Genomic DNA, 13,949 nt, shown 5'->3' on the forward strand with positions numbered 1-13,949 from the left:
ACACAAATACTCCAAACATAGAACAAAAAGCATGTTTTCAATTCTATGCAACGTTTGCAAAACCTTTAAAGGCCAAAAAAGTGCTAACCTTCCTAACATCTCTGGCATCTACAGCCGCCACATTTGAACAGCTTCAAGAATATGCACAAGAGGAGCAGAATATTTCCAGGCTCACTACCTTCCTAGCATGCCGCTGCGGTGGCTCAGTTGATATGGTGCTCGGCGCTGACCTGAAAGGCGCGGGTTTGATTCTGAATAGGGGCGGTCACCATTCGACGGAGGTGAAATGCTAGAGGTTTGTGTACTGTGAGGTGTCAGTGAACGTTCAAGAACATCCAGAGAGAAAAATCCTCCAGAGGCCTCCACTATAGTGTTCCTCATGGCCATAGTTGCTTTGGGTCGTTGAACCGCATAAAACCAAACTTCCTTCCTCAGAGTTCTTTCGTAGATGATTCAGCAAAAAACTGAGCTACCCAATTGCTCTTCTTATCCCTTCCAGAAGATATGGTGGCATAAGGATGCATTCAGGGGCAGTCACAAATGCTGGCTGCACAGGACATCATTATGTGTCTTAAGAAACGAAACAGCACAACTAACATGAAGGACCAGAAAAGGAGACACGGACAAGCGCTGACTTACAACTAACTGTTTTAATCGGAAAACCGCAATCGGAAGATGCGATACCAACTCGCCCACTATGCTATGTTGCGTCATTATGTGTACAGTAAACTGTCGGATGAATTTCTTACTCTTGCCGATACTTTTCTCAAGCATTCAGGCACCAACTAGACAACAGAACTACAAATTGATTGAAAACAATGGTTCAGCTGTCCACCCTTACGATGCAGTGAGTCTGGAAGAGCAACTCAATTCATAGCACAGAAAGAGCTTGTTGCCACGTCATTTTACCTTATACTAGTTGTTACTAATCAGATGTACAAAATGAGAAGAGGTGCCGTAGCATAACACTGCTTACTGTACAGGGGCTATAAACCTTCTGAAGTGGTAATAACTTTCATTCTCCCCTTTTTCTAAATCTGTAATGATGACAAAAATAAATCCTTCTTTATGTTAAGGGGACAGGTGGCAGCTTTTTTTTTTCACAGTGGTCTTTTTATCATTGATAGCTGGAACGTTATGCCAAGGGGAAATAACACCAGCGGCAGGCGCATTCCCCTTATGAAGCTGCAACTGTACTTAATGGAAACTTGCCAAAGGAATGAACAGCAAATTCATTGCTCCAGGCTGGTTGATTTTGGTTTGCCTAATAGGTGGAGTACACGTGTAGCTTGAATGCCTGGAGAAAAACATTTACGAAAGGCAATGTAAATTTGGTAGTGCATATGACATAGAGCTACTAAAATTATGCAAGCAGGTCAAATTGCATTCTACCTACACTGGTATATCTTTAGAGCTTTGAAAACATATGCTGTTTTGAAAACTAGGCAAGCAATAAACTCAAATTTCATTCAATGCAGCAATGTAAAGGACTCCACAGTAAGTTTATGACAACACAGTTGGAGGTCTATAGCTGGAAATGTTGGCTAGCCTACATTAATTTCACAGGTAATTTAACCCTGCAATGTATAGCGTATTAAATGTGATACAGAGCGTAAAGATGCGGATTTTTATTTTTGCTCACATCAGTATGTGAATTGCCGGCATAATTAAAGTTTAATGTAATGGTCTTCTCCAGCATGTTTATCAAAGCAAGGGTAAGCTACCAGATATGCAGGAGATCAAAAGATAAATTCATGCAAAAGCTAACCCCAATGGCAGAGCAGCCTGAAATTTGTGGTCGTAATGCTGCATTGACAGGGGATGGACCAGGTCAGCATTTTGATCCCGATCTACTGTATGCACCTGGGTATTTGAGTGCAGTTGTATCAACCTTCAGCGCACAAAAATAATCAAAATAACCTCAAAATAAATATGCTGTAATCACCTTTCCCTTGATAAATCTTTCAGTTCATACTACATAACAACTAATACTACAATTATTACTACATAAACAACTCAATGCAAGTATGAAACAGTGACATACTGTCACCGACAAACGTCACAGGATGCGGGAAGCACAACTGTTTACTGGGGCAAGGCTTGCCGAACAGCCCCGCACATTCGAGAGAAAGAAGACTTTCAGCCACGCGCTGGGAGACAGGTTCGGCTACCAGGTGGTGCCGGCAGAATGTCAGCAATGTGGCACTGGCCCCCTCCCTTCCAAGAGGCATCGACTTGATGCCACACGCGAGGGGGGAAAAAACATACGTAAGGCTTCCAGGTAGCGGCGCGAGTGTCTTCGTGTAAAAGGGCTAACGGGAGTAATACGGCTTCATTCGCAACACGTGGGCTACTTAGGACGTCAGTTGAGACGACTGGACAGTTCCTTGAGGGAGCACCTCGTAGGTCACCACGCTGAGGCGGCGTAACACCTGGTATGGACCAAAGTAACGGCAAAGAAGCTTCTCAGACAGCCCTCGTAAATGGATCGGACTCCATACCCAGACTTGGTCACCAAGTATGTGAATCACCTCCCTGCGGCAGAGGTTGTAGCACTCGGTGTCGCATTGTTGTTGGCACCAGATTCGCTGTCGAGCAACTTCGAGAGTGGCTTCGGCATCACGAACAAATTGTTCAGCGTCCACGACAGAAGAGGGAGTAGGATCCGGAAGAAGCATGGTGTCCAGCATGGTCAAGACTTCGCGACCGTGCACCAAATAGAACGGAGTGAAGCGTGTCATTTCGTGGAGCGTAGTGTTGTACGCGAACGTGATGTAAGGCAGTATCCAGTCCCAGTTCGCATGGTCATCGTCGACATGCATAGAAAGCATGTCGGCAATTGTCTTGTTAAGCCGCTCAGTCAGTCCGTTCGTTTGCGGATGGTAAGCTGTAGTCTTGCGATGGCTGGTGCCACTGAGTCGAAGCACCTTGCTCGTAAGTGCCGACGTAAACGCAGTGCTCTTGTCAGTTAATACGACTGTTGGGGCTCCATGACGAAGCACAATGTTGTGAATGAAAAAATGTACAACTTCAGCGGCGGTGCCACGGGAAAGGGCCTTGGTCTCACAGTAGCGGCTAAGATAGTCAGTGGCAACAGCAACATACCGGTTACCCATGGAAGACGCCGGCAATGGGCCATGCCGACCTGTTGAAATGGGAGGCGCGGGAGATCGATAGGCTGCAGGAGCCCGGCTGGTTTAGTCGGTGGCGTCTTCCGGCGCTGACACTCACGACAGGTTCGCATGTAGTGGTGGACAACCGCAGCAAGCCTGAGCCAGTAGTACTTCTGGCGTATGCGCGCTAACATGCGGGAAAACTCGAGGTGGCTCGAGGAAAGGTCGTCGTGGCACGCACGCAGAACTTCGTCACGAAGCGTTGTAGGCACTACAAGCAGATAAACAGTGTCCGTTGGGCCGTAGTTCTTTTTGTAGAGGACACCATCGTGCAAGCAAAACGATGACAGTACGCGCTTGAAGAGTCAGGTGGTGATGGAGCGGTTCCTTTCGAGGTACTTGATGAGGGGCAGCAGTTCGAAGTCGTCCCTCTGTTGGCGGGCAAGGGTGGATGTGGTCACAGCACCTAGAAAAGCGGAATCATCGTCGGACTCGTCCGTGGGGCAGGGAATAGGAGCACGGGAGAGACAGTCAGCATCACTGTGTTTCTGGCCGGACTTTTGCACGATGGTGACATCAAATTCTTGTAACCGAAGGCTCCATCGAGCAAGCCGCCCTGAGGTGGCAGGTAAATACAGAATACGTGTCATGTTTTCGGCGCCTTGTAAGCTGAAAAAAGTATGTCTCCTGCTCTCAGAAGAAAACAAAAACAAGAACGCAGGTAGTGCAAGAAAAATCAGACCAAATTCACCACGTGTGCCTCCGAGGTTATCTACCAGATACCTCTATCTTGCGGACAGGTTTACATCGGCCAAATTGGCCAGTGTTTCAATAAGGGAGCCCTGAAGCATAAAAGGTTGATGCACATCAGCATAGGCACCAATCTACCATTGCATTGCAAAAGCTGTGACAGCCGCAACTGCGTTCCTTACCTGGACAAAACCGCTTTCCTCTCTAATGCACGCAGCAAAACAGAGAGGTTATCGAATCGTTCCTGATTGCCAAAATGGGTGGCGACTGTGTTAGCTCGCTCTCGTTACCGCTATCGACACAACAGATGGAGTTTTTAGAAGGGCATGTTTGTGTTTCACAACGGCTCTGATTGTCCTGTAAAATTCTGCTGTTTTTTATCATCGAGCCCTATGGCGATAGTGTTTTTCTTGTTACGTTCATGGGCCTTATAAACCGTGTGTTTTCTCAAATTAAATTAGTTGGAAGTCTGTGCTTTGTGTCCTTTTGTGTGCCTTACGTCCCGTCTTGTTCGCGCAGTTTGCACTCATTCTCTTCATTATGAACTAACTAGCCCACCAGAACGTCTTTCTTCAGTTTATTTTTGTACAATGACATTAGAATCACTGCAGGCCTTAGAAGACACAGGGAATTTTGACTACAGTTCACCGAAGAAACCCTGCAAACTGTGCACAAGAAATAATTTTGTGACAGTGATGTTATCTGGCCCTGATTCCATGTAGAGCGGTGATTTCATTCTAATGTGTTGAACACTAATGTGCACAATGAAGGCAGCTGCTTCCAAGGTACTCAATCCTTCATAAATTGCACACATGCTCTGATGTACTCACCCACTCAATGTGCATAAAATACGGAAACTTCTCGAGAGCTGCTGCTACCGCCATGCTGGCCAGCTGCTTCATGCGTGCCGTACGCGTGTGTTAACTCCAGTCTGAAGCGCATTTGAGCAGTGTCTCGGTTTGGCTTCTTAAACTAAGCCACAAGCCAAGCTTCATGAAGCCCGAGGCTGTGGGAGTCTTGTCCACAAGGAGCCAAACTCTGTGCCTGCATTAAATATAACACTAAAATAAATAAAAATGCAGAACGATTAAGTTTCAATCACTCACCAAGGTGCACCCAATAGTGCCATGTTGCAAGTCAGCCCCGTTATCGTCAACAGCAGACAGCCTTTTTTCCACACTGCTTCCATACTTCAGTCGGTTCTTAACAACTCTGTCCGATGCAAGCTTGCATCGCTCATTTTTAGAGGCGAATCACCATGATCCACGAAGCCTGGAATGTAATAAACGTGCAAACATGTACAACTGATTTTTGCTAATGCATACGTCTCCCTTTTAAATAAATTGTGGGGTTAAACGTACAAAAGCAACATATATAGGAATAAGTTGGACTACCTGGTGTTCTTTAAAATGTAGTACAGGGGCAGAATTTTTGCTTATATGTCTTTCAAATGATGCGTTACACATTAGTATACATGGATCACCCTGCAACTGCTGAATAATTAGTAATTTAGTTTCTATCTTTATGCCATTTCAGTTTCGACAATTGAATGATGGTGACATGTAAGAAGTGTTTAAATCACTCAATATCAAGCAGAAAAAAAGGACCGCACAAAGGAGGGACGAGAGGACATATGCTACTTGCAACTCTATACATTCCACAAGTGGCTGATTATATAACTTTGAGGAGAGGCTGGAGGGATGGGAGAGGAAGAAAAACAAGTATATAAGCACGTGGCAGAACATGAGTAATGCTAAGGAAAGTACACGTCAATCATGAATTTCTTGGAACATACTGAACAACTTATTTTCAATTTTGTGTATAATCAATGATGGAGTGCCAAAAGAGGATCTCTCACTTTTTCTGATATAGTGCGGCTCTATCAGATCTCGTGCAGGCGTGAGTCTTCCTTACTTCCGCTTACAGTACTAACATCTTGAGGCCTTGCTTCACTTATTTTCTGTTCTTACTTCCCGCAGTCCTGACACTGACTCGGCAAATGTGAACCTGTACAATTTTCAACGATATTTCCTCTTAGCCGCAGTCACTGATACTTCAGTCCAACTGGCCAATATACTCTTTCCCACACAACATAATTCTATGAATGAACCTTGTAACACACTTCACAAAAGGATTTGCATGCTTCATTTGACAATCTATTTTCTCTACTAGCAGATTCAACCGTGTGGCGGGTGCAGTGATAAGGGAGTTTTCAATTAGGGTGTAATTACTCATTGACATCCACCCGAGCGCAGCCACATGGCTACAAAGGAAAGCTAAACAGCTTTCCTCGACGAGGACGAATTTTTCTTTAACTACAAAGTTTCTGAGAAAGCTGTATCCTTTGTAGCCATATGGCTGCGCTCGGGTGAATGTCAATGTGTAATTACTCCCTTATTACAAATCTACTCCACCTTGGGGGATTCCCCTAAACATTTGACCAAGAGAGTTTTCAGGGAGCAGAAAAGACCATAGGAACTTTGTACCAATTGATAGCAGCAGGCTTCAGATCCTGAGCAACTCTGTGGGACTGAGCATCAACCTTTTTCAGTAACTCCTCAGCGGCTGAGCTTAAACAAAGAAGGAAAGCCTACCTGACTTAGCTTTTGAATCTGTCCATCAAAGCCTTCCTGCACTGTGTGACTACACACAGTGCAGAAAAGCTATGACAGATTCAAAAGCTAAACCAGAAGGCTTTCCTTCTTTTGTTAAGCAGAGTCGCTGAGAGTTACTAGCTGTTCATAACCTTAGTACTTAAATCCTGTTTTTTTTTTCTGCTCCCCAAAATCTCGCACATCACTGTCACATAATCAAACCTAGCCAATACAGAGAAAACAGAATGTCAAACAAAGAATGCACACCCTTTTGAGAAATGTGCTGCGGGCGTTGCTTACAGAATTACAGAATTTACAGAACATTTCTGGCAATTAGATGTCTACTTGTACTTGAAACAGAAGAAGGTGCCCTGCCATCAGCTTGTATCACATAGAACAAAATAACCTAAAAGTTGCAACGCAAAATACATGCCCACTACCACATGTATCAGCTAGGTGTGGGTAGCACTGCACAAGTGAACATCCTACTTTCTGGAAAAACTTTTTGAAGGGTACCTGCAAATTATGATTCCCAATAAAATAAATGAGTAATAGAACAGACATATTAAAATACTGAAATGCTAACGAAAGACAATGCCATCACGCTTACAATGTGTGCTTTAGCATCTCTTGGTACATAGCATCAACAATTCTTGTTGCATAGGAACCAATGGGGCTGTCTTGTCCTTCATGCAAAAAGCTGAAATTCGGGAGAGAAACACTTTTCCCATCGTCATCTTTTTGGCTAAAGAGAGGAGATTGGTATATCTTAGTTTAAAAAAAAAAGCCCCCCCCCCCCCCCCCCCTCACCTAGAGAAAAAAGTTGTGCGAACTGAGAACTAAAGCAATGAAAAACAAACAGGGAAAAAGAATGAAACACTTTGTCAGCAATTGCATCATGGCTCGAAAAACAGCAATGCCTTCATACTAGAGGCTTAGTGTGCCCAATGACCCATTAATTGCATATAGTAGAACCGTGGACTCAAAACAGATTTCACACCAACGAGGCATTTAATATGAAAGTGTTCAGAATGTTCTGTAAAAATCTTGTTAAGATATTCACAGTGGAATGGTGTGAAAAATAAAATAGTGAGGAGAGGGAATTAAGTTCTTGGAAGGCATGATGCAATCTGCCATACTGTAACAGCACAAAAGATGACAGACCAAGAAAGAGGGAAGGCAACAGAGCGCAGGCTAATAACTGAATCTTTCTTTAGAAATAAATGTTTTATAGGCTCCAGCTGAAAAACGGCACATGCAATGAAAAAGATGGCAATAAAAATGTTTAAACAGATATCAGTGTAATCACAAAGTGAAGACTGCAGGAAAAACGCAGTCAGAATCAGTGAGTTATGCCTTGCAAGGACAGATTACAGGGCTGTGCTCGATTTTTATGCAGGTTCACTGAAGCCTTTGCCATACACAGTTCCCCCATCTACCAGGATAGAAAATGCTTCTACCACTTCAAGTGACACTTGGTTCCGTCTTCTGTACAGTATCCGTGTGCCTTTCAAATCTGGTTAACAACCCCTGTGGTCCATCACTGAGTGACATGATTAGCTAGCTAGGCAGTTTGCCCAGGGAATGCAGGCATTCTTTCAGGTGTGTACTTACACAACACCCAGTTTACCCTGTGTATGTCTTGTCACAGCAAAGAGGAATTTCATACACTACCCCTTCCCTGCATGGCAAAAAAGCAGCTTTGTGACGAATACTGCACCTGCTCCTCGTGTCGTCATCTATATTGCTCAGCCGCTTGCCAACCGCTGGACATATCCCTTTTCACCTTATCTGCTGTCATCGCACATGTTCACGGGGTTTCACACCACTTAACAAGATTGGCAACAGGTATGAGGTTCAAGTCGTTTTCAAAGCAGAAGATAAGGTGAAAAAAATAAGTCCAGCAGTCAAGCAACTGAGCAATTTGGAGGATACCAGGAGCGAATGCAGTATTCGTCATGAAGAGGTTTTGCCATGCACAAAAGGGGTAGTGTATAAAATTCCTCTTTCCTGTGGTAAAACATACACAGGGCAAACTGGGCGTAGAATACACACCTGAAAGAACACACCTGCATTCCCTGGGCAAACTGCCTTGCTCTAATCACGTTCTGCGATGCTGGGACTGCGGGGGTTGTCAATGTGATTTGAAAGGCATGCTTGTACTATACGGAAGCCAAAACCAAGTGTCACTTGAAGTGGTAGAAGCATTTTTTATCCTGGAAGACGGGGAACCGTGTAAGGCAAAGGCTCCAGTGAGCCTGCCTAAAAATGAGTGTGCAGCCCTGAAATCTGTGCTTGCAAGGCATGACTGATTGGCTCCGACTGTACGTTTTGCCTGCCATCTTGGAACTCCGTGTTTGAAGAGCTGGGGCAAGTACAACATGTCACACTGGTATCTGTTCAAACCATTTTATTGTCATCTTTTTAACTTCTGGAAGTGTTTGTTGCTTATCCTCTTTCCATGTGTAGCCTTTACATAAACACAGTTCTTTCTTAAAGGATTCCATTCAATTATTAGCACTGCATTGATTTGCATCTTTCTTGGTCTGTCATTTTCAGTGTTGTTAGAACATCACAATTCAAACCAACTGCCCAGCTTTTTGTCCTCTGGATGATGCTATCGTGAGAGCTTCATACATCCATTTGTAGTAGGAGGCTCTTGATGGGTTGCATTATCAGAACACAGCCTTCGCTTCAGCTTCTCAAGAAAATGAATCACAATTTTCACTGTTGCTGCCACCCCTCACTTTTTCCTTGTCCTCGCCAATGCATATAAATTACTGAAATACTGCTTAGAAACCTAATCATGTGGGCCCTTCCAAAATCAAATCAATAAGTTCATAACCCAAACAGGTCAATGTATAAATGTCTGCTTCGCAGACTGAAAAACAAAAAACTTTCCGCTGCTAAATAATGTCATGCTAAAGCAGATATTTCCTCCCTATTTTAGTACAGCACCATATCAAGCAACCCTGATTTACCTTTTCGTTAAGATGAAGTTGAGCTCTTCCGAAGACAAGTCTGCAGGGCTAAGTACACTTGATGTCATAGGGATTGGACTAGGTGCCCTAGACGTCATACTGCTAGGTGCACTTGATGTACCTGCCTGAAAAATATATTCAAAGAACAGGAGTTAGTGACTTTTATTTTGGCTTATGCAACAGTGGTGCAGTTAATGTGGGAGTAAAATACGTGCAAAAGGAAATAGGTGCCAATCATAATGCTGCATGCATCCAGAGTTCCATCTGCTAGCTTCCAGTTCGACCAAATGACACTAAAAGATGCAATATGTAAGAGACATTAGGACGAGATTTTGTTTGTGCATGCCACACTGCCACGCAGAAAGTGACTATGTATGGTAATGTACTATTCAGGACCACACTTCTCAAATTTTCCTGGCATGAACCTGTGAGGCTGAAAAACTGATACTACCACAAAAGTATCTTCATTTTAAGACAAACACAAATGCTGTCTTCAGAGTACTTTTAACGCAGAGTTAGTTTTTTGTGGGACTATATAAAATATGACAGCTAACACGGCAGTTCAGTTTTTCATCGCTTGGTTGCAAAATAACAGCACCAGACATGGGCTATTATTGGTTCCAGCTTTAAGCGAACTTGCTTTTATTCACACTTCCTTGCCTTTCATCAGGCTTGGTTCTTTAGTTCTGAAGCTTTGTGCATTGCTTTGGTAAGGGTACTACTGGTCATTCTAAACGTCCCTTCTATTGCACAGTGCAGCAAAAAATAGCAAGAGCAACATGCATTAATATACCTTCTCTGTTTTGATCCATGTGCCAGTAGGCTGCTTACCACAACCCGATCAACAGCCTTGTCAGGCACTTCATCATTATCATCCATGAGGTCAACATAATCATTGAAATTTCTGTCTAGGGGCTGCGCAGAATGTAAAAACAAGGATGACTTGAGAAAGTTTGTAAAGTAAACCGGGTACAACATATCGGTCACTAGAGGATGATCAAAACTGTAAGCTCGGCAATACTGTGTAAATGTAACATTGTTACTGATTCTCTTTATTACTCACTCTGAAACATCAAATTGCTCCTCACTTTAGAATTAGGAAATAAAAGCACCGTTCCAAGCTTTCCTTTTTTTAATATTCGGCAGCCTCTGCAAGACATCATAATAATAAACCTATATTTGGTCTCTGAAATCCAGGCATATGTTCATGACAAAAATGCAAAGTTATGATGGCGTGGCACCAGGAAAATAAACAATACAAGTGATGGGACAGAAGTGTGTGATACAAAGTAAATTTTTTCCATTTATTATTCTTTGTATGATTTCTTAGCCCTACACACAACAGTGAATGCATGCTCACTAGTCCAACAATAAATACTATAAAATAACCAAGTTAAGTCACCACATTTCCTGTTTTTGCTCCAAACTACACCAGCAGACCGATTTAAAAAAATGCAGAGCTCATTTGATAGCTGGATTTCTCAACATTGAACCCATGGGTGCTTCATTGATGTCAACTGCTTATTGAAAAAGAACAAAACAAAAGAACAATAGAGTTTGGTAGCTGCACAGTCCTACATTTCCATACATCTACCATGTATCATTTGCAATTTGGTGAAATTATGCTGAATTTCTAGGGTGCCTAAAATAACTCATCATCAGAATTAATCTGTACTTTTGGCTAAAAAGCACACTACTGAGTGGCATGTACCTCACATTTCTTTTCCATAGTAGAGCAACATGTGTGAAGTGCACGTTCTGACCTCAATAACACAGTAAATGTGCAACACAAGTGCTCCCTGAAGGGGGGTGCAAAATGAATCAAGGCACCTGCAAACTTCGTGCTTGCAAAGTCGAGGAAAAGGGGAGAATTTGGTTGCCGCCGAGTGGCAGGCATCCTTCTACCCTATGCAGCCAAGAACATGTTCCATCATTGTGTCAGCCTGGTGTGTGGGGAAATGCAGAGCACTACTGAAAAAAATGCCATCCCTTCGCTTTTTGGGCTCTTCAACATCTCCAAGGTGCACACCTCCACATGTAGAGCAGCCCAAAAAGCAAACAAGAGATTGGTACGTTTTTAAACTTCTGAAATTAGAAATAGTGGAAGGCATGAAAAAAAAAATACAAGCAAAAAGAAACAGCACCCCTGTGCATTATTGCCGAACTTAGTAAAAGACAAGTCCCAGCAGTAGCATGCGAAACAACCAGGCATGACTTTTTCTTTTTTAGAGGTGGGGCTCCCTCATTGCCCTTAGTAAGACATTTTATGGCAAAACCATGAAAAGCCCCGTTTTTCTACAAAGGCAGTTTAAGAAACGCATTGCGCAAAACAAACCGCCCCTCCCCTCCCCCCTCGATTTTCACCTGCCATCTCCAAAGCTAGCTACAAATCTGCCCCTGAAAGCACCGATTGTTAATTTTTTCCAGGCAGCGAAGCCCCACCATGGGGAGGTGTAGGGCAGTGGCTGCGTGCGCAGATATCTGCACAGCAAAACTATTACCCGGCACTTTCTTCGGACGGATGTGACAGTAATCCAGCCTGCAAGTCTCTTTTTCCAATAAAACTCAATAATGAACACGATGGCGCGAAGCACTCGCTGTTGAATTTTCATTTTAGGTAATTTTGAGGAGCAATTCCTAAGAATATCGTGCCTACTGAACATACAGCCCCACTCCCGCTGCCCAACTACCCTTCCCTGTGTGGACCTTTGAAGGTAACATGAATAAATAAGTAAATCAGGTTCTCGGACATTACTACAAATACTCAAACACCCACTTCAGGACGCGGTAAATGCCCTTCAAAGACAATGTCATGATGCCACAGTTAATCACCTTGCAGCTAGCTGAGCAAGGGGAGTGCTAGCCACAACAGCATAAAAATAATACAATTGCAACAGGGCCTCTTTAAAAGGGACATTTGACACAACATTTTTTACTTGTAAGGGCAAATTTATCTCCAAAAATTCTCCTCGTACACTTCAAGTGCGCGATTACATATATAATTATATACTTGAAGTTTACGCGGAGTCGTAAAGACTTGCGCACTGGCGTGCATGGTTTCGTTCTGTTTGGTGGCGTCTTTGGGCCCTACCCCATGCGGCCCTGAGTTGAGGCCGGATTGAGACAAATCGGGCCGCAACTTATGACATCTGGCTGTTCAACGTGGAATCGCTCTAATTCGGTGAGCCAGATGTCAACAGTTGCGGCCCGATTTGTCTCAATCCGGCCGCAACTCAAAGCCGCATGGGGTTAGGCCCAAAGACGCCACCAAACAAAATGAAACCATGCCTATATACTAGTGCGATCGAGTATTTGCGACTGCACGAAACGGCACATATGAAATTTCTGTGGAAAGCAAAAACAGTCCCTGCGAGATGATGCGCATACTCTGGTGCCCTTGCGCCTGTTATAATCATTACGTTTCACAATCAGCGAACGATGCGCCGGAAAAGAAGCAAGCGCGCCTGCCATCTTGGGCTCCTTCCCGTTTCTTCGCGATTTGTCGTGTGTGTACAATCAGCTTCCATCCTGACTCACGTTAAGTCAATTTAACCTCTGCACAATGAGAAAGCAACAGACAGCGTGCAACAAGCGTTTACTGGTGGTTTTCATTACCCTTGATGAATATCAAACAAACGAATATCAAACAAGGCGGCCGACGCCAATGTCAACATCTCCAGCCAGGATACCGCAGGCATTGATGGCGGCTTTCAGATCTCGTAGACTACGCCCAGCCAGCTTCAACTTTCTCCGAGGGCCATCGTCGCCCACCCGCAACAAACAAACCGCACCTTCGTCGCACGCCATCTTGAGCTCCGAAGCAACTGGCAACTGCCCATTTGAGCTGCAGCCCTGCAGCGTACCAACCGCGCTTGCTGAGTCACGTCCGGGCAGCGCGATACTGGCGATACTCCGTCAGAATTCGAACTCGGCGCTCCGCGGCGCCAGCATGCGTCAACGTCATTGTTGAACGCCACAGCTGCGAAAAAAAAAAACGACTTGGCCGCGTGCGATCTTTCACTGCTTTTATTCTAGTGCACAAAAAGCGTACGCCTGCCGAGTTATCCATCTCTGTACGCTATCAATAAGGATTGTTTTTTTGAGGCTCATACGGTAGAAGCACGCGTGAACGAACACGCGCAGTAGCGGCGTCTGGCGTCTGCTTGTGCTCTGAAGCAGACGACGCTGCACCCAGTCGTCGCGAGCGGTGAGCAATTGCTTTCAGCTCCTGCATTTTCCACCAAAATGCAAAACTTTATTTGATTTTCTTATTTTAGCCTTTATTCCATGTAAAATAAAGCAACTTACCTATGGCGGCGAAATACAATGTGGACGAGAAACGTACATATTTACGATCCACAAACACTGATAGGTTATATAGTTCTGAATTCGGCTTGCACCGTGCCTTGCATGGGGATAGCGCTGGCAGTCTCTTGGCGTGACTATGATTGTAACTTGAGATACTAACGGCAAGCCCAGCAAGACTGTAAGCATCGTAAGATACCGCAAGA

The 13,949-nt window shown here is 44.1% G+C and overlaps 2 protein-coding genes across 2 annotated transcripts in view; one reads left to right on the plus strand and one right to left on the minus strand.

Moving 5' to 3' along the window:
- The window catches only part of LOC144114518 (pancreatic lipase-related protein 2-like), a 47,747-nt gene that overhangs the window by 5,428 nt on the left and 28,370 nt on the right, over window positions 1-13,949 (plus strand). The gene's annotated exons all lie outside the window — the stretch shown is intronic.
- The window catches only part of LOC144114519 (uncharacterized), a 184,717-nt gene that overhangs the window by 3,809 nt on the left and 166,959 nt on the right, over window positions 1-13,949 (minus strand). The window contains exons 5-8 of the mRNA XM_077648316.1: window positions 9,439-9,563; window positions 4,970-5,135; window positions 4,694-4,907; window positions 1,213-1,297 (exon numbers count right to left, since the gene is read on the minus strand). The gene's annotated coding sequence lies outside the window, so the exon portion shown is untranslated. The remainder of the gene's footprint in view (window positions 1-1,212; window positions 1,298-4,693; window positions 4,908-4,969; window positions 5,136-9,438; window positions 9,564-13,949) is intronic.

This window comes from Amblyomma americanum, chromosome 1 (assembly GCF_052857255.1).
Source record: "Amblyomma americanum isolate KBUSLIRL-KWMA chromosome 1, ASM5285725v1, whole genome shotgun sequence".
In the NCBI taxonomy this organism is placed as follows: domain Eukaryota; kingdom Metazoa; phylum Arthropoda; class Arachnida; order Ixodida; family Ixodidae; genus Amblyomma; species Amblyomma americanum.